The sequence below is a fragment of the Sorghum bicolor genome, chromosome 5, assembly GCF_000003195.3.
Source record: "Sorghum bicolor cultivar BTx623 chromosome 5, Sorghum_bicolor_NCBIv3, whole genome shotgun sequence".
Classification (NCBI taxonomy): Eukaryota; Viridiplantae; Streptophyta; class Magnoliopsida; order Poales; family Poaceae; genus Sorghum; species Sorghum bicolor.
Genome location: NC_012874.2, coordinates 13,106,399 through 13,128,749, shown reverse-complemented (window position 1 = coordinate 13,128,749; position 22,351 = coordinate 13,106,399).

Genomic DNA, 22,351 nt, shown 5'->3' with positions numbered 1-22,351 from the left:
GGAGGTCTAGGTTTTCTGCAAACTCATCTAAGGGTTTAGGTTCAGAAGGTTCAGCTTCTTCTTCTGTGAAGAAAGGAGTTTTGTCTTCTAAGTCTGATTCATCTAAAAGCTCTAGAGATGTAGCCTTTACCTCCTCCATAGGATGAGGCAAAAGATATGACTCGGCCTTATTGTTTAAGGAGTGTGAAATTGTTATTGAAAATTTAATGGTTTTTCCAAAAGAAATATGTAGCTTTCCAGTATGACCTTCATAAAGGAGTCTTCTAAAAGGTTGTCCTATCAATAGGTCGAAGTCCCATGTATCAAAGATATAGAAGTTCAAATGAACCATGGAGCCTTCTACCGTAAGAGGTAGGACATTAATAATTCCAAGACTGGGGACTAATCGTCCCGAAGATTCTTTTATGACCTTTGTTGTGGGGGTTAAGACAAGATTTTTAAATAGTTTAAGTGCAAAAGATTCAGACACGATGTTGATCCCCACAACAGGATTATAGAGAGCATTAAATCAATCAGAATCATAAGCACAGCGTATAGTTATAGAGGGTGTATCCAAATGGATTACATCAAAGGAAAGCTCTGATTCCTCCAACCACTCGCTACTCATGATTGAGATAAGCTCTCTCAATTGATATTCAGTTGGCAAACAAATGCTAAGATGGCCGCTTTGGGGTCTGTTAATAGAATGGTAGTTTGAAATGTTTCCAAAATCGGCAAAAAGATCAGATTCTATATCCAGCATGAAGTCCGGTGGTGGAATTTCTTCCTTTTGTGGCTCAGAACTTGGGATAGCTAAAGTAGATGAAGAATTTGGCAGAGTGTCTACTTCGGCTTCGTGAGTTTCATCATGAAGGGTATTATCTATCTCAGCTTCTAGGATTCTATCTATGATCACTCTAGCTTCATGAGTAGGGATACGAAAGAAAGAACCTCTAGACATTGTATGTAGCATTTGTTTATGATTTTTCTGAAGACCTCGAAAAAAGTGAAATAAAAGAACAGGGTCTTCAAGATTAAGGTTTGGACCAGATTCTAAAAGATCAGAAAAATGTTTCCTGGATTTTCCCAAAGTTTCATTATCTTTTTGTTTAAAAGATAGGACTTCGAGTCTAAGGTCGCCGATACAGTCGAGGGAATAAAAATCTAGACAAAAGTTGGCTCGTAAAACTCCCCATTCACCTCGTTGTTGACTTACCTTCGGACTGTACCATTGTCTAGCTTCTCCCCTTAAAGAAAAAGGAAAAAGCTTCCAACATAAATTTTTATCAGAAATGCCTTCAATGCGAAGACAATCACATGTTTGCTCAAAATCTCTAATATGAAGGTAAGGGTTTTCGTCTTCCTTTCCCGAAAAAGATAGGTTTTGAATCATGGCAATCAACCTAGAACTTAACCTATACTGGGATGTTTGGATATGCTGTGATGACTCCCATGGTAAAAGGTCAGTTTCTGAAGGTGTTGCAACTTGGTAGATTGATTTAGAACCTTCGTTTTCCATAAGGTAAGAGTAAAGAAAATAAATACAGAATATAAAAGATAAGAAAAGATAAAAGTATAGATACAAGCTAGTAGTAAGACTCAAGGTTATCTTAGCAAACCGTCTTTCTCCCCGGCAACGGCGCCAGAACTGCTTGTTGATATTTGAGAACGCAATAAGGAATTGATCCGCAAGCGCACGGATATCGGTGAGCACTTCACCCGGGAAGTTATCCAGAGTATCGTATTTATTTTTTTACCACTAGGAGAAAGAGTGCATCTGACTAACCTGGTCTATTACTACTAACCCTTTAGGCTACAAAGAATGTTTCTCGATGCGAGTGATAAATAGAGAAGACTACAACCGTAATCTCCTTCTAACCTTGGTAAGGATGATCTACTGTTCTGTTGGGGAGGCTAACGGAATCTAGACACCACAGAGGATGTTCAACCCGCACCTATAAACCGTATCCTTCCTGCTAACGAGATATGGTCTGCAAAGGTAACTCAGAGTTGTCACGTTCCTCGCTACTACCACGGTCTAGCTAGTTAGGGAATATCTATGAGTATCCTAGCCTAAACACCACGTCTACGCTAGAGATGATTACTCTAAACTCTACGCGAAGAGATTAAAGTAAACTCATAAACCAAAAGAACAATAAAACAAGAACTTACTAGAATTTAGAAGTCGAAATACTGAAAAATCCTAGGAGCAAGCTTTGGGTTAGGAGAACTTGATCCCGCAGGTACAAGCTCGGAGTAGACACCGACAGGCCGGGCTTCCTCCGATCTACACCTCCACTCTATCTCTCTCAATCTAGTAGAAACTAGAAGATCTATTTCTACTTACATTGGATGCTAAGCCTAAAAAGAAATTTTATTTAGAGGAGAGGTTTTCCTTCGAGGGCTCCTCTCAACTCTATGAGTTGTCTCCTCCAGGGGCCAGGGGGTCTGGTTTTATAGTCCCCTCAAGTGAACGTGAGCCATTGGATCAAACCGACATTGATTGGACGGTTATCCTTGATCCTTTAGGTCGGTGGAGCGTCGTCCACGAAAAGAGTCCCGAACCAAGTCCAGAGGGGGGCGGGCGCCCAGGTCAACTGGGCGGGCGCCCAGTGCCTGGCCCCGTTCGACCTTCGCTTCCTTCCCGTGGCTTCTGGAGTCTTCTAGATGGTAGAAAATTACGCGGTGCGTTGATACCTCTATGTAATCCCGACATGTGGGCCTTTCTTCCTTATTTCCTGATAACCCCCTACAGAAACAGATAAACAACAAAACTCATGGAATTCTGTCAGATCAAACCCTAATTCTAGGTGTTGGTTGCATATTGGTCCTTTCTATTGTTCATTTGATAAGTAAAATTGATACTTAAGAACCGTCAACACACTCTAGGAGGATCAGTACGCCTTCACTGTCTGTTATCAACATCAGCAGACTATGTCAACATCCAGCTTGGTGGAGAGCAACCCCCGTATACCGAGCTAAGTATCCCTTACTCACTTATTTATTTATTCCTAGTGCTTTATGATAAGATAAAAAGATGAATAATCTTAGAAACTCAATAAATGTTTTATCTTTTGTAATTAATCTTGCTAGCTAAGGAGAGCTCTTAATGAATCTATTAAAATAAACCTCTAGAATAAACTCTTATATGGAGATGATGAATAGTTGCTCTGCCATAATTCCTTACAAGTACCTAGTTTTCAACCTTGTACTCTCCCTAGTTCTAGATGTTGACGGTCCTTAAGTATCAAATTTAATTATCAAATAAACAAAGAAAAGGATACAAATGCAACCGACACCCAGACTTAGGGTTTTATCTGACAGATTCCACGAGTTTTGGTGTTTGTCTATTGTTGCAGGGGGTTATTAGGAAATACGGAAGAAAGGCCCACACGTCGGGTTTACATAGAGATATTAACGTGCCGCGCAATTATCCTACATCTAGAAGAGTCCAGAAGCCACGGGAACGAACGGGAGACCGGACGGGCTTGGGGGTAGGGCGCGCACCCTGGCCTTTCCACCAATCACAGCCAACTTCGCGGATCATGCTCCACCGACCTAAAGGATCAAGGTAAACCGTGCGATTAATGTTGGTTTGATCCAACGGCCCACATTCACTTGGAAGGACTATATAACTAGACCCCCTGGCCCTTGGAGGAGAGGACCTCTCAACCCTAATTCATTATTCATCTTGGGAGAAGAAGCCTCTGATCAAGCCCTAGAGCCACCACATCAATTAGATCTCTAGATTAGCATAGCTACATAGGATTAGAACTAGAAAGAGTCAATCTTCGATTGGTTTTCGGATCTGTCAAGAGGATTCTTGGTAATTCTCTCTTGTTCTTCGATTGTTTATCTTTGTTCTTCGATATTATGAATATGACTTTGTTCTACTTCAATATATTGATTATTACTTTGTTCTACTTGTTTATATTCGCAATTATATTGTTCTTAGTCTATCATAGTTATATACTTGGCTTAGTTAGATTGGAATTATATACATGTTTAGGATCGTATAGTGTTTATCCATCGGATCCATGGGTAAATGATAGATATTGTGTAGGCGTGGTGCTTGTACCGTATTTATCTGCAATTGTACCCTATATGCCAGATCGTGGGGTAGTTCGTGGTAGTGACAGCTCCATTGATTCTTATATAGTCCCCCTCTCGTGTATAGGGCTAGCAGAGCAACATTATTACAGGGGAGTGATTGCGATGTTTCTCATATTCCTTGATAATATCACTATGCATGGGCGTAGTCCTGTCTCACAATGATTGCTAAGTATAATTGCACTAACTATGATATGCTAGACTGTATAGTTAAGAATAACTTAGGGACTATTCTTGTAGTTCGTCCTAATTCCATGCTAATGACTTGCTAGAATATCTAATTGAGGTGCTTATCATATTTATATGTGGCTAAGTTATGCTAATCAGATTAATTATCTTTGTCACCATTCATTACTTTATATATCCTTTATGTGACACTTATCCCTGTATGAAAGACATAGATAAATGCTCTCAATTATACATGCAATGATAGATACTCAATTCTATATTCCATTCTATAATCAACATTGATGTTTAGCAATCCTTTCCCAGTGGTAAACATATAAATAGCGATACGTGGAATACTTCCCGGTTAAAATGCTACATCGGTATTAATCTGTGCGCTTGCAGATCTTATTTGTTATTTATTTGGAAGAGCAATTGCATATTTCAATACCGCGTCTTTCATGTCATGCTGGGGATGACAACTTGGCTTAAGTGGAATGAGGGATTGGCATTTTTGGCGCCGTTGCCGGGGAAGGTTGATTACTAATCAGGAATGAATATGGAATTTTGAGTCATCATTCGCATCACTAATATGATTGAGATTATCAATTCTCTCATACAGTTTTACCCTGATATTTTTCTATTTTATCTTATGCAGGGTAATGTATGAATAGAAGACATCTTCTAGGAAATTTTGTTGACAATCCCAAAGTATTATTCAGAAAAACAAGAGCCAAGCTCAAGAAGAGATCATCAACACTTCAGCACGAAGCTTCATCCAATCAAGAAGATCATCGAAGTTTCACCCAGAACTTGTCTTCAGAGTTCAAAGTCATGGCGAACAAATCGATCCGTGAGTTCTCAGCTCCCACTACGGACAACATTCGTACTGGACCTGCTGCAGAGATTGATGGCATCTTTGAGCTCAAGCCTGGACTTATCAACATGGTGCAATCCAACCAGTTCTGTGGGAAGGCACACGAAGATGCTAGTGCTCATCTCCAACACTTCATGGAGATTTGCAACACATTCACCATATCAGGAGTCCCTAGAGATGCTATACTACTTCGCCTCTTTCCATTCTCACTGTTGGGGAGAGCGAAGCTGTGGTTCTACGCTATAAAGGAGAAGAATACTACGTGGGCACTCTGCTCCATGAACTTTCTGGCTAAGTTCTTTCTCATGGGCAAGACCAATGCTCTCCGCGGGAAAATTATAAGTTTTCAGCAACAACATGATGAATCTGTTCCAGAAGCATGGGAGCGCTTCCAAGACTACATCCTAGAATGTTGTAATACCTGATTTTAAAGACAAAACCAGATATACACCATATGTGAGTCTTAGAAGTCACATCTCACATATAGCTACAAATGAGGTGTAAAATCAAAGAACAATGCATAGATATAACGTACTTAGTATAAAAGGGATAACCTTTGATAGCAAACAGTGGATAGACAACTCCAACTTCGGGTATTAACTTCTCTCTACAGGATCCAACTGACTGGTTGATCACAAGCCTAAAACATCTCCTGAAGTGTGGGGGAAATAGCAAGAATGAGTCCATGTCGAACTCCACAAGTATAGCAACTGGATTGTATAACTCCCACAATCTCATGATCAATGTGACATAAATAATGTAAAGCATTAAACAATAAATAATGAGTATTTTAACACAACAAGAATCATCACCGTTGATGCAAGAATCCCCAAGTCCGCTCTTGACCGTGAGCACGGCTAGTATACCAGTTTTAACACTCTGCAGAGGTTGTACATCTTTACCCATGAGTCATGATTTACCCTTTCGCTCGAGGCCCGTCGACCTCTTAACCCACTACCAAGGAAGGTCGGCGGGGATCACTATGAAGCCTTTCAAAAGTTCGTCTAACATGTTAGGGCCGCAAGGTTTCCTTTACACGCAGATATAGATGCCCCCCTTCCAAATGGCACAATGACGCGCAGCCTATACACATAAGGACAAAGCTCTGATACCAATTTGTCACACCCATATTTTAAGAACAAAATAGGATGCATAAAAGACTCATATGTGCCCTAGGAATAGTCGCACACATAAGTAGACAAATCTCAAATGTACCATTGCAGTGTTTATTACATAGCGGAACATAATAAATCACATAGTCTTACACAAAAATGATAATAATATTAAGCAACGCTCTCGACGGAAGCTCCACATAGGGACACTGTTGACTGGTTGACTCCAAACCTAGTACTCATAACGGTAGTCCTCATTCCAGTCATCTTCATTATCATATCCTGAGGTGTTGGGAAATTGCAAGAGTGAGCACATATCGTACTCAACAAGTATAACCAGGGGTTCATGAGGCTCAAGTAGCTGACACTGGTTTGACTGCATTTAGCTTTTAGATAGTGGATAGCATATTCATAATTAAGTACCAAATGTCAAGGTAGCATAAATAATCCATTAATCCCATGATCAAGTGTAAGCATAATTAATTCATAGCATAAACGATAATCAAATGAACATAACAACTTAATAAGCTCATCGTCGGTGCAGCAAGAACCCCCAAGGCCGCTCATAACTGTGAGCACGGCTAGTATACCAGTTTTACACTCTGCAGAGGTTGTACATCTTTACCCATGAGTCATGATTTACCCTTTCACCCGAGGTAGCTAATCTCTTAACCCCCTTCCTAGGGAGGTCGGCAGGGATCACTATGAAGCCTTTCAAAAGTTCGTCTAACATGTTAGGGCCGCAAGGTTTTCTTTGCGAGCAGATATAGATACCCCGTTCCGAATGGCACAATGACGCGCAGCCTATACACACAGGTTCAGCCCCTCTAGCGCCCTTTCAGGTAACCTCTAACAAGCTAGAAAAGGTCTTCATACTGAGCTAAAGCCAGAGCCATTATAGCCCTCATGGTTGCACTGTTGTCCCGGTTATCACTTACAGATAAATCATCAAGTGGCTAAAAAGTCATTTTTATCATTTATTACTTAACATTAATCTAGTCACAGGATCATGGCCACAGAAATAAAATCCAAATGTTATACTTGCCTTAGTCCAACTGCTATACTTGATCCTGCTGGTCTTACTAGTTGTCCAAGGCTCTGATCTTTATCACTGAAGCACTCTTGTTCACCACAGATTGCTCACCGTCTAAACTCGATAATCGATCACCAACACATAACAATCGAAGACAAACATACACGAAGCAAACAAGACTACAATTAGAACAGTACACCAATCATATAAAACAATATAGAGAGTTCATAAAAAATATTCTACGCAGCGCTAGAATATCATAGACGTAAAGATCACGAAAATCGGAGCTAAAACGGAGAAGTTATGAATTTTCTAAGATTTTGTATAGAAAAGTAATTAATTAATTAATTAGGGTCACAAAAATAAAAAGTTTAAAACTGAGAAAAACAATGTTACTAACATGTAGAGCTCATTAAAACGAACCTAACGCAATTTGAATGGGTCAAATCGGAGTTAAAATAAATATTTTATGGCCAAAAGAAATTCAGTGGCAATTCTGTAAATAGTGAAAACGTATTTTTAATCTAAAACCAAGCTGCTTGTATTTTGCAAACTAAAAGATAAAGTGATTCGGGCTTACATTGGTGGACAGGGAGTAGGTTCACCGGCAGCGACGCTTTCTTGGAGCTACAGCAACACTGGAGCAGCCGACCGTTCGTAGATGTCGTGTATAGGCGAGACAATGGCGATCACGTTGTAGAGAAGAAAATATAAATTTTATTTTACTACCTTAGCAATTCTTAAATTAGAGGCTTCCCATATGATAGTCTTTTATGTGCTTGGCCTAAGGGGTTGGTACATATATATAGGGAGAAAAACACACCACCTCCACGTCAACTAGCGATATGGTACTAATTAATTTTCAACCTTCATCTGTACTAATAGGCCTAATTAATTATTAAAGCCTATTAGTATATAAAGACATTGACCCATTGAGATCATCAGCTTGTGCGTGAGATAAAATGAAAGATTTTATTATTTTTGAAATTAATTAATTTGGCGAATAAAATAATCCTAGAAAAGTCCAAAATTATGATTTAAGCCATGAAAAATACTCCGAAAGCTTCGAAAATTCAGAAAAAATTCCCAGAGATATTATAGAACATGGGGAACCCGAATAAAGCTTTTGGAGCTTATGAGAAGATTGTTTGGAGCATTAAAAATTAGATCGTGCTCACAGAAAAGTGAGAGCAGAAGCTGAAAAAATTCCCGAAAAATTTGTAGAGAGTGCTTGATGGAAGAGGAACTAAAAGATGTGCTTTGAGTGACAAAGAAAATATTTTAGGAAGGTCCTAATAAAAATTTGAGCTTAGAAACAGGAATTTGGTTGTAGATAAAAGATAAATACGTGCCGAATAAGGAAGATCGATCTACTAAACGTATTTTAAATATTTTTCTTACTATCAACACATAAAGGAGCATCAAGCATCACATCAAAACATATGCACCAGCATGTATGTATAATAATATTGCTAAGCCTTATGAAAAGTTTTAATTTAATGAAAAATATTATTTTTCCTATATTTTCATGAGCACAAAAATACAAAATTAAATAATTTTATCTATATTTCAAAAGGAGTAAACTTTAGGGTGTTACAATTCTACCCCCTTAAGATGAATCTCGTCCTCGAGATTCGGAAGACGGTTATCAAAGAGACGTAGATTTTGAATCTTGTTCACTTTCTTGACTAGTTATATCTTCATAGCAATGATTCCACTTTCTTACTCCAAGTAGCCTCTCAAGTATTACTAAAATATTGACGAGACACCTAGTGTAGTATGTACGATCCTTCTTTAAACTTATTTCTCCTGTCCTTTTTAGACGCTACACATCATATAGTCTTTTACATTCACTGTACCGAGTCTCTTGATCCAAGGTTAGTTTCATCACTAAGTTCTAATTATCGGTACCTTTATCACAGTTAAGTTGCTTCACTCTCACACTATACATACAACTCTGTAGACTTTGGTGTCATATGATCCTCATACACAAATCTTAATCCATGAGTATCAGTAATGACATAAACCTCTATTGGTATTAGCACACTCCAAATAGAATGATATCTTGAAACAAACCAACATACCAAGCACTTGATGTCCTTGTAGATGTTTCAGTTATTAACCACTTCTTCTCCTTGTAGTTCTTTAATTGGGCTACCCCCTTTAAGAAAATTCAACTAGGGGACCAAGAAAGGTAGCTTACATACTTTCCAGACAAGTTAACATTGAGAACTTCACATCCCAAAGAACTTATGTGCGATGGAGCAAACAGGTATCCTGAAATTTCCTCGCGATATGAAAAATACCAGCGTAGTAAAACAGGTATAACTCTTATTCTGTTAATCCAATAGAGTTGTAGATTATATTGTTAGAAAATTTATGAAATTCCCTACAACTTTCATGTAGAAGTCCTCCTTAGGTTCTATCTTTAAGCATAGCTAAAATAACCAAACTTAATATCCTTCCTGATAATGTCTCAGTAAAGGTGCAGTAAATTCCAGAAATTATTTCTCGAGCTACTTAACTCATCTGGAGATGATCCTTACATTTTTGAAAAGCTTAGGAAATCCTCTACAACTTTCGTATACCTTGTTTTCTCAAATTCTGTCTTTAACTTGGCCGAAAATAGGGAATACCAAAACTGTCCACACTTTGATACAGAACAGAAACATCCAATTGTAAATATCATATCTCTGGTTCTACTTAGCCAAATAAGTTCCAGCTTTTACCATTGGAAAGCTTAGCAAGTCGTCTATAACTTTTCTATAGAACACATTTCCAAATTTTATAGTTATATTTGTCTCAAACAGCAAGTTCCCGAAACTGGTCCAGATTCTGGACAGCACATCTGTATCATTTGTGATTTCTGTAACTTCCAAACCATAATAGCTATGAGGGTGATTCTGGCGGTCAGAGAAAGATCTTGAAGTCTAGTTGTTACCAGAAAAATTTGATAAACTTTGCACGATCGGACCTTTAGATACACCAGTATTATTGCAAACTGCTCCAGAAATCAGCAAGGGATATAAACAAGAGATAGCCAAACCCAACTACTTATTTCATTAATCCTTATGCCTTAGGTCTATAAACTAATGAAATTGTGAAGTAATTCCACAAGATCATTGCAATCATTACAAAGATCCAAATCAAACATAAGCATAATAACAAACCAACTAAGCACACTTCACTCAACTTGCGATATTATTGTTCTCTTCATTAAGGGCAAAGATCCTAAAACTTATGTTTCAAAGACGCAAGAAGGGGGTAAGAAAAGGTTCTAATAGCATACTGAATCAAGGAGTGAAGATGAGAACATGTACTTTTAAAGTAAGCAACAAGGGGGAGACAAATAGCAAGGATAGGGATATAGTATGGATGAAAATACCAAGGTTTATAGAGCAAGGATTTTATGACAATTCCAAAACCTTAAGACGACAAATTTCTAACTAGGCTTGTATCCTACAGTCAGCATTGCTTTGATTCCACTTTGTAATACCCGATTTTAAAGACAAAACCAGATATACACCATATGTGAGTCTTAGAAGTCACATCTCACATATAGCTACAAATGAGGTGTAATATCAAAGAATAATGCATAGATATAACGTACTTAGTATAAAAGGGATAACCTTTGATAGCAAACAGCGGATAGACAACTCCAACTTCAGGTATTAACTTCTCTCTACACGATCCAACTGACTGGTTGATCACAAGCCTAAAATATCTCCTGAAGTGTGGGGGAAATAGCAAGAGTGAGTCCATGTCGAACTCCACAAGTATAGCAACTAGATTGTATAGCTCCCACAATCTCATGATCAATGTGACATAAATAATGTAAAGCATTAAACAATAAATAATGAGTATTTTAATACAACAAGAATCATCACCGTTGATGCAAGAATCCCCAAGGCCGCTCTTGACTGTGAGCACGGCTAGTATACCAGTTTTAACACTCTGCAGAGGTTGTACATCTTTACCCATGAGTCATGATTTACCCTTTCGCCCGAGGCCCATCGACCTCTTAACCCACTACCAAGGAAGGTCGGCAGGGATCACTATGAAGCCTTTCAAAAGTTCGTCTAACATGTTAGGGCCGCAAGGTTTCCTTTACGCGCAGATATAGATGCCCCCCTTCCAAATGGCACAATGACGCGCAGCCTATACACATAAGGACAGGGGCTCGCACTATACCCAAAACGGTTCAGCCCCTCCGCCCTTTCGGGTAACCTCTAACAAGCTACAAAAGGTCTTCATACTGAGCTAAAGTCACTTTTATCATTTATTACTTAACATTAATCTAGTCACAGGATCATGGCCACAGAAATAAAATCCAAATGCTATACTTTCCTTAGTCCAAATGCTATACTTGATCCTGCTAGTCTTACTAGTTGTCCAAGGCTCTGATCTTAATCACTGAAGCACTCTTGTTCACCACAGATTGCTCACCGTCTAAACTCGATCATCGATCACCAACACATAACAATCGAAGACAAACATACACGAAGCAAACAAGACTACAATTAGAACAGTACACCAATCATATAAAAACAGTATAGAGAGTTCATAAAAATATTCTACGCAGCGCTACGATATCATAGACGTAAAGATCACGAAAATCGGAGCTAAAACGGAGAACTTATGAATTTTCTAAGATTTTATATAGAAAAGTAATTAATTAATTAGGGTCACGAAAATAAAAAAGTTCCAAACTGATAAAACAATATTACTAACATGTAGAGCTCGTTGAAACGAACCTAACGCAATTTGAATGGGTCGAATCAGAGTTAAAATGAATATTTTATGGCTAAAAGAAATTCAGTGGCAATTCTGTAAATAGTGAAAACGTATTTTTAATCTAAAACCGAGCTGTTTGTATTTTCCAAACTGAAAGATAAAGTGATAGGAGCTTACGTTGGAGGACAGGGAGTAGGTTCACCGGCAGTGACGCTTTCTTGGAGCTACAGCAACGCCGGAGCAGCCGACCGTTCGTAGATGTCGTGTATAGGCGAGACGATGGCGATCACGTTGTAGAGAAGAAAATATAAATTTTATTTTACTACCTTAGGAATTCTCAAATTAGAGGCTTCCTATATGATAGTCTTTGATGTGCTTTGCCTAAGGGGTTGGTACATATATATAGGGAGAAAAACTCACCCCTCCACGTCAACTAGCGATATGGTACTAATTGATTTGCAACCTTCATCTCTACTAATAGGCCTAATTAATTATTAAAGCCCATTAGTAAATAAAGACATTGACCATTGAGATCATAGGCTTGAGCGTGAGATAAAATGAAAAACTTTATTATTTTCGAAATTAATTAATTTGGCGAATAAAATAATCCTAGAAAAGTTCAGAATTATGATTTAAGCCATGAAAAATACTCCGAAAGCTTCAAAAATTCATAAAAAATTCTCAGAAATATTATAGAACATGGGGAACCCGAATAGAGCTTTTGGAGCTCATGAGAAGATTGTTTGGAGCATCTAAAAATTAGATCATGCTCACAGAAAAGTGAGAAGAGAAGCTGAAAAAATTCCCGAAAATTTTGTAAAGAGTGCTTGATGAAAGAGGAACTAAAAGATGTGCTTTGAGTGACAAAGAAAATATTTTAGGAAGGTCCTAATAAAAATTTGAGCTTAGAAACAAGGAATTTGGATGTAGATAAAAGATAAATATGTGCCGAATAAAAAGATCGATCTACTAAACGTATTTTAAATATTTTTCTTACTATCAACACATAAAGGAGCATCAAGCATCATATCAAAACATATGCACCAGCATGTATGCATAATAATATTGCTAAGCCTTATGATAAATTTTAATTTAATGAAAAATATTATTTTTCCTATATTTTCATGAGCACAAAAATACAAAATTAAATAATTTTATCTATATTTCAAAAGGAGTAAATTTTAGGGTGTTACAAATGTCCCCATCATGGAATGGAGAGCTGGCTACTGATGCAGACGTTTTATCATGGGCTCGGCAATAGTGCCCGAGAGACCATAGATGCTGCAGCTGGAGGAGCATTCCTATCACTTACCATATCACAAGCCATAGCTCTTGTGGAGAAGATGGCGTCCAACGAAGGCTGGAATGAAGAAAGGACCCAGACACGCAAGAGAGGTGGAGGTATGCACCAGCTCAAGGATGTAGACATGCTGTCTGCAAAGCTAGACCTGCTCATGAAGAAGCTCGATGATAGAGCTGGAGATAATAAAGAAGTCATGCACATCTACGACTCTCACATGACTTGTGAGGAGTGTGAAGATACTGGACACTCAGGCAATCACTTCCCTGAGATGCTTGAGGATGTAAAGTACATCAACAATAACAACAACAACAACTACTACAACTGTCCTCAACAAAACCAAGGTTGGAATCAACAGAGGCCTAACTACTCAGGTAATTATCAAGGTAACAATTCTTATAACAATAATAATAATTTTCCACCTCTGAGAGAGTTAGTGTCTAATCAAGGAAAGCTAATGGATAACCTATCTAAGAAATTGGCATCTAATGATAAAATCCTAGAAAATATAAATAATATAATGGATAATTTCTCTACTGCCATCAAGAATCAAATTAGCTTTAATAAAATGATTGAATCTCAGTTAAATCAAATAGCTGCTGTTGTTCCTACTACTAACCTCGGTATACCATCACAACCGGAAGGTTTAGAATCTGCAAATCTTATAGACATGTTTGATGCAGGTAACTACTGGAGTAACCCCATCACTGAAGTTACTACTGACCTTCTGCCGGTCAAGAGAGGCGATCTAGGACGCCCCATCATCCCGATCTCCATCGACATGGTGGACTTCCCAGAAGCACTTTGCGACTTTGGCTCTAGTGTCAACATTATGCCCAGGGCACTCTATGAAAAATTCGTTACATATCCTTTATTAAAGACAACCATGTGTTTGTAGTTTGCAGATCAGACGCTAAGTTTCCCAAAGGGAACATTGAAGAACCTCTGTGTCCGAGTTGGTACCATGTACACCCCAGCAGACTTCGTGGTGATAGAGACCGGTAATGATGAGAGGGCACCCATCATCTTAGGGAGGCCATTCCTGAACACCTCGGGAGCTGTCATCTACGCTAGTGCTGCCAAGATCAGTTTCTACATCAAAGGGAGGAAGGAGACGTTTTTCTTCAAGAACAAGACTACACAAATTCCAGAGCAATCCCGACATGAACCAAGGAAGAGGACCAATAGGAGGAACAGGAACAAGCAAGTGTGGACCGAGTCAGCTAAGATGGTCACTGCAGTTCATGGAGGTCAAGGTCATCGACTTAAGTCACTGTTTCTGACCAAGAAGGACGATCCAGACATGCCAAGCATCTACTGCTCCATCAATGGGTACAACTGCTACAAGACACTTTGTGTGGCAGAACCTCCTAAGTGTTTGGGCCCACCGACACCTGTCGTTGTCCTAAGGACCTCTGACGGTGATGCCGGGGATCCTCCCACCCTAGAAGTCCGATGAGCATCTCGGGACGCTCATTCCACCGCTACCTGTGGCATGTCAAGCAAGCTCGTCCTGACCATTAGCGATGGTCAATTAACGAGAACTTCTTCTTCTCGCCCTTACAGGATAGCAAGTGGCCACCTTAACACCAGGATCATTCGTTGCGAAGACATTGCAGTATCATAGACGACATAAGACCAAAATAATATTTCAGAGTAAAACAGCGAAAGCATTACATAACTTAAATTATAAAAGTAGTTCTTCCAAATAGTAGAGTGTTATTACAAGCCAGGACCAGCCGAGCAACTTAAACTTTAGTACACAAATTACAAATTTACAGACCCTGCCCATGGGTCACGCTCGCTCTTCTTCGTCGTCAACCTCGACGACGGTCACACAACAGGGTCCGAAACAAGTCGGCTCCTGAACTTCACCTGCAACAGGGGTTATAAAACCCTGAGTACGGGAGTACTCAACAAGACTTACCCAGCGGAAAAAGAGGAGAACTTAGGAATGCAGGCTTAGGGTAGACAAGGAGTGGCTGAGCAAGGAGCCAAATTGTTTTGCTAAAAAGCTTACTAATAGTGCATCCTTACTTTCAAGTTTTACCCGCGAATTCCTCTCCTCAAGAGACCGAGGAGTTCGAGGACAGTCTATCTAGTTGCTTCTCACAGACAAGTCTATAAGTTCCTAGTCCTTAATCAAAGTATTATCTATCCAACGGCCATAGCTTCATGTCACTCTGAGTCCGGGAATTGGGATCCGAACCTCATGAGACATTTCCCCCTTTCTTCTTTTATCATTTAGTTGCATATTTAACTACGATGAGGGTCAGTGGATTGAGTCTCCCAATCAGGGAGCAACGACGATTCGTACCGCTTAGCAATCCAGCTGGAGTTCCTAACCACCCGACATATGTAGAACCAAATCTTGCATATGTCAACCCAAATTGAGCTCTCCCCAAATTTGACCAGGTTCGCGGCACCCGAGAGCACAGTACCCCACCATCCAGCCCATTTGCCAGGAGGGTACACGCTACTCTCGCCATCGCTCCACGCCTAGTGCGCGAGTAGCTATTCACGTCGAGGGATCACAAGACCGGGCTTACCGAGGGCAAGTGGCTAGTACTATAAGTTCTCAACCCAGCGGGCCATCAACGGACCGGTCCTTAACCGACACAGTTGGAGACACTACTTTAAGACTCCATTCTTAAAGCAAGTCCACCGACCGGTCTCAAGTTGAAATATCATTGACCATAAGTGTATTCCACAACAACCCTTCAAACTTTCTTGTTTGAAAACCTATCTAGTAGCAGGGCTAAGCATCGCTACGCAATTTTAAAATAAAACAAGTGTCAAGGACAGGATAACAAATATCAAGGTAGTAAATGCAGCAAGTAGGTTAACCCAATTCTCAACTACCTAATGCAGCATTTTCAATTCATAAGTGATAAAAGATTTAAAACATTCAAGGAGGGGTTAATGCATCCGGGGCTTGCCTTGGTTGCAGAGCTGATAGGGACCCTCGAAGACTTCACAAGTCTCGGATCCTACTTCCTCGAATGGAACACCGACTTCGGGGTTCGGTTCAACGGTCGCTCCTTCGGTCACGTGCACTATTCGCAAAATGATGGATGCTCATGATATGCGTATGACAAATATTTAAGAAGGACCGAGTTGAGTACAACTGGCCTTCTCGGTGCAAGGACAGAGGAAACAGTAATTAAAGTCGTTTATCGTTTTAGTGTTTTTACCCAAGAGGTTGCATCAGTAAATTAAGATTTCTCTTAATTCATAATTATCCTTAATTAACTGACTATTAAACCTTTTTATCTTAATTAATTCTTAATTAAGTATTGATGGCAGTAATTAAGCATTAATACCAGACAATAATTAAGTGCCAAAGGTCATTAAGGTTAATGACCTCAGGTCATCATACAATCCCAAAATCACTCAAACCCTAATTTTGAGAATTTTAAACCAATTATCATCTAATTATTCTAGAATTATTATTTAATTACTAATTAAGGGTTTAATATGATTTTATTCAAACATCATCCAAATGCCACCAAACTTTGTGTGAGGCCAGGGAATAATACTCAGAGACTTCCCACAAATTTTGGTGATTTTTGGATATTCCCATAAATTATAAAAATTCATGGAAGTTTCATTTACCAATTAAAAGAGGCAATTTTTATATACATGCAAACTACCATAAAATAGAAGCTAATATTTTTCCTGTGCTCTACTCATTTTAGGGAACCTATACAAAAATTTCCATGATTTTTGAAGCAATATACAATTTTCTACACAATTTCACATATCAAGTATTTTTAAACAAAAAGGAAAAAAAGAAAACACACTGTGCTACGCGTCCGGCCCACTTGGTCACGGCCCAAGTCGGCCCGAGAGCTCTCCCGCGTCGCGCGCGGGCGCTGCCTGACTCACGCAGCCACTGACGGGCGGGTCCCGCCCGTTAGCTTCGTCTTCCTCCTCGCGCCGCAGCTCCGGCGATCGCCCAGCCGCCGATGAGACCTCCCCGGCGCTAACTAACCACTCCAGTAGGTTCGCCTTGACCCCTTGGGTGGCCTAGCGTGCTCAACGTGGTCACAGAGAGCTCCTAAGCTACCCGGCCATGGCTCCGGCGACCGGAACCACCTCGGCACCAAAGCCCGAGCATCCAGAGCCGTTAGAGAGCGAGGGAAGGGGCGTGAGAGTACCAAGGGCTCACCGTGACTTCGACAAGGTAGAGAGCGACGGTTGAGGAGCTGGCCGCGGTGGAGTGCTTGCGGCGGTGCTTCGGCCGGAGTCGAAGGAGAACGGCTCGGTTGCGGGCTATGAGGGGCTAGAGCTTGCGCTATGGGGCGCAAACGGTGGCTAAGATCTTGGCGAAGCTGTTGGTGTGCTCGGGTGGCTTGGAAGGGAAGCAGGCGAGGTGAATTTGGCAGGCGCAGCAAGCTCGTCGGTGTTGAGCGGAAAGGAGAAAACGAGGCGGCCGTGCAGTGTGGTCACTGAGGGGAGTGGATGAGCACGCCGGGGGCTCGTCCACTTCATGGCGGGCTCGCGCAGCCAAGCAGCTGCGTGGCTAGGCGCGTGGCGGCGCACGCGAAGGCGGCGCCTGCCCGCCCTGCGGCCGCGTTGGACAGGGCTCGTGATCCTCATCGGATCACTGTAGCAAGCCCTATTTAGTTCCCTAAGCACAAGGGATTTCACAACCACACTAGCTTCAATACACAATATAAACACACTTTAGTTCCCTAAAGTGTGTTTATCTCGGAAATCAGGGTTTCCCCCCCTATTTTCTCGAAAACCTTCAACACAAGGGATTTCACAACCACACTAGCTTCAATACACAATATAAACACACTTTAGTTCCCTAAGCACAAGCAACCAAAGTAAACTTGTTTTAAGTTGGTGCATCAAGTGGTGCTTAATCATTATGCTATGCAATGCTCATGATGACGTGGTCCAGTTTTAGTAACTGTAACATCAGGGATGTTACAGCCCTTCCCCCTTAAAGAAATCTCATCCCCGAGATTTAAAGCCTTAGGGTATGTAATGGAAAAGAAAATTTGTCAAACTATTTCATCTTCAACCTTTTCATAATACTAGAAACTGGGGAAGACTTTTTAATTATAAACATACATGTACATTAAGTACATGGCTTTGGCCACCCTTTTCCTTCACTAGAGTACACTTTCTATTTATCGGATGTTGTCTTGAAGAGAAGCATGGAACTCAGGAAAATTCTCCATTAGATAATCTTCAGATTCCCATGTGGCTTCCTCTTCAGAGTGCTGACTCCATTGCACCTTGTACAACCTGGTAGTTGTTCTTCGAGTAACTCTATCCCTTTGGTCCAATACTCGGATAGGATATTCCGCATAAGTCAGATCCGGTTCAAGTTCCACATCTTTGATATCTTGAACTTGGTCTGGTACTCGAAGACACTTTTTCAGTTGAGATACATGAAATACATTGTGTATCCCGGATAATCGTTCGGGCAATTTAAGGCGGTAAGCTACCTGTCCACACCGGTCAATGATTAGGAATGGACCAATGTAACGAGGCGCTAACTTGCCTCTAACGCTGAAAGGATTTACTCCTTTCATTGGGGATACTTTCAAATACACATGGTCACCTTTGGCGAATCTTAAGGGTCGACGTCTTTTATCGGCATAGCTTTTCTGTCGGGACTGAGCAACTCTCAAGTTATTTTGGATTTGTCTAACTTTGTTCTCAGTTTCTTTCACTAAGTCAACCCCAAAGAACTACCTTTCTCCAGGTTCCGACCAATGTAGTGGAGTTCGACATCGACGACCATATAGTGCCTCAAAGGGAGCCATCTTAATACTTTCTTGGTAGCTATTGTTGTAGGAAAATTCTGCTAGAGGCAAACAGTCGTCCCACTTATCTGGAAAATTGAGGGCACAAGACCTTAATAAATCTTCTAGGGTTTGATTCACCCTTTCTGTTTGCCCACCTGTTTGAGGGTGGTAGGCTGTACTGTATAAAAGCTTGGTGCCCAAAGATTCATGTAAGCATTTCCAGAACTAGGAGACAAATTGTGTGCCTCTATCTGACACTATTGTCTTTGGCACCCCATGCAGACTTAGTATACGATCAAAATACATTTTGGCATAGGTGGAAGTATGATACGATGTCTTTACAGGTAAGAAGTGTGCTGTTTTGGTGAGACGGTCCACAATGACCCAAATAGAATCAAAGCCTTTGGCCGTCTTGGGCAATCCTACTATGAAATCCATACTAATATCATCCCATTTCCATGGTGGAATAGGCAAGGGTTGCAGCTCTCTAGCGGATTTGAGATGAATAGCTTTGACCTTTTGGCATGTGTCGCATTGGGCCACATAGCAGGCTATCTCTATCTTCATTTTCGCCCACCAAAACTTTTGCTTCAGGTCCTGATACATTTTATTGCTCCCCAGATGAATAGAATATCTCGTGGTATGAGCTTCATCCAGGATTTGCTGACGTAGCTCCGGTACCTTTGGAACCACTAACCGATTTTTGAACCAGATTACTCTTGCATCATCCACCTTAAAGTCTATGGGTGCTCTGTTAGAAATTTTCTCTTTAAGATATTTCATGCCTTTGTCTTCTTTTTGTGCCTCCATGATTTGAGTTTCAAGATTGAAATCAATCTTTAGATTGGCAAGGCTTCCTTCGGAAATCATGTCTATTCCCAGGTTCTCTAGCTCTTGGCACAAAGTTATATCTTTAGGCGTCACTGTTAAGCAATTACAGTGAGCCTTACGACTGAGGGCATCAGCTACTACATTCGCCTTGCCAGGGTGATAATGCACCTCAAGGTCGTAATCTTTGATCAATTCTAGCCACCTTCGCTGGCGCATATTAAGTTCAGCTTGAGTAAAGATGTACTTCAAGCTCTTGTGGTCTATGTATAGGTGACAAGTGTTCCCCAACAGATAATGGCGCCAGATCTTCAATGCATGTACTACGGCGGCTAGTTCAAGATCATGGGTCGGGTAATTCTCTTCATGTGGTTTAAGCTGCCTGGAGGCATATGCAATTACTCGACCCTCTTGCATTAGCACACAGCCTATCCCTATTCCTGATGCGTCACAATACACATCAAAGGGTTTTTCAATATCCGGCTGGGCTAACACAGGTGCAGTTGTTAATAACCTTTTCAGAGTCTGGAAGGCTTGCTCACATTCAGATGACCAAACAAATTTCGTTTGATTCTTGAGCAAGGTTGTGATTGGTATAGCGACTCTTGAAAAGTCCGGGATAAAGCGACGGTAATATCCCTCCATACCCAGAAAACTACGGACCTCATGCACCGTAGTCGGGGGCTTCCAATTCAAAACATCTTCTACTTTACCTGGGTCTACAGTGACTCCCTCCGCTGATAATACATGACCCAGGAAATGGACTTTGTCCAGCCAGAACTCACATTTGCTGAACTTGGCATATAGTTGATGCTCCCTGAGACGGGTCAGCACAATTCTCAGATGTTCAGCATGTTCTTTCTTAATTTTGGAGTAGATCAAAATGTCATCAATGAAGACAACCACAAATTTGTCTAGCTCTGGCATGAAGGCAGAGTTCATCAAATACATGAAATGGGCCGGTGCATTAGTCAACCCAAAAGACATCACCAAGTATTCATACAACCCATAACGGGTTGTAAAAGCCATCTTGGGTACATCTTCCGGCCTAATTTTGATTTGGTGGTACCCTGATCTCAAATCAATTTGTGAGAACACTTTAGCCCCGGCTAACTGGTCAAATAGCAAGTCAATATGGGGCAATGGGTACTTGTTTTTAATCGTCACCTCATTCAAGGGACGATAATCGACACACAGCCTTAATGTTTGATCTTTCTTTTTCACAAATAAGGCTGGGCAACCCCATGGAGAGGAACTGGGCTGAATAAAACCTTTTTGCAACAACTCCTGTAGTTGGGTTTCCAATTCGGCCAGTTCTTTCGGTGCCATTCGGTAGGCCCTTTGAGATATTGGGGCTGTCCCTGGTTTCAATTCTATGCTGAACTGGACATCCCGGTCCGGTGGCAGACCTGGTAGGTCCTCAGGAAACACGTCCGGAAAATCCCGAACTACCGGAATATTTTCGACTGTAGTCACATTAGTGGCATGAACTTGCCCAATTGCCCGTTTGGGAGTAGCTAATTGGATTAGAAGGTAAGAATTCTCATTGGGCAATGGCATCTTAATGGTTCGATGTAAGGTGTCTAGCACAACCCCTCGTTGTGCCATCCAGTTCATGCCTAGTATGACATCAATATCCTGGTCTTTAAGAACAATCATGCTAGTGGGAAAACTATGCCCACCAAATTCGATGGGTATCTGGTGAACCATTTCTTTTAGAACTCAGCCATCCTCCTGGCGACTGTATATAAAAATGATCTTTTGTTTCCCCAATGGGTATGCCATGCTTCATCACAAAGGTGCGGTTGATGAATGTATGAGATGCACCAGAATCGAAAAGCATTAAGGCAGGATGTTTCGCAATAGGGAACGTACCCATCATTATATTATTGGTTCTCCTTCCGGTATTGTCTCCACCTCTGTATGGAAGACTTGTCCCACCTTCTTTACAGGTTTACCCCTTTGTGCATTTTTTCCTTTCTGAGCCCCATTTTTGAATTGGCTCGGCTGGGGTTGGCCAATGGGTGGCCTTTGGAAAGTGGGGTTAGTTTGGCGAGGGTAGGGGCATTCTTTAGAAAAATGCCCGAGCTTACCACAATTGAAACAAGGATAATTGTGGTTGGGCGGAGCAGTGGGACGAACACCTGGGGCGTTCGGCTAGCGTGGTGTAGTGGCGATGGTAGTAGGTCGAGGATATACCTGCTGCCCCGGTCTATATTGTGGAGGAGGAAAGGGACCACGAGAAGGTGACGGCGCTGGAAAGCGTCCGTGGCCCTGTGGGTGATAAATGATCCTCTGGCGCTTTTGACCGCGACCAGAGAAGGAGGAAGAAGTGGCCTTCTTCTTTGCTTCTTTGTGTTTTCTATTCTTTTCTTCCGAGGCGATGGCAATATTTACCGCCTCGTAGAAAGTAGCATTTCGACATGTGGTCATCATGGTCTGAAG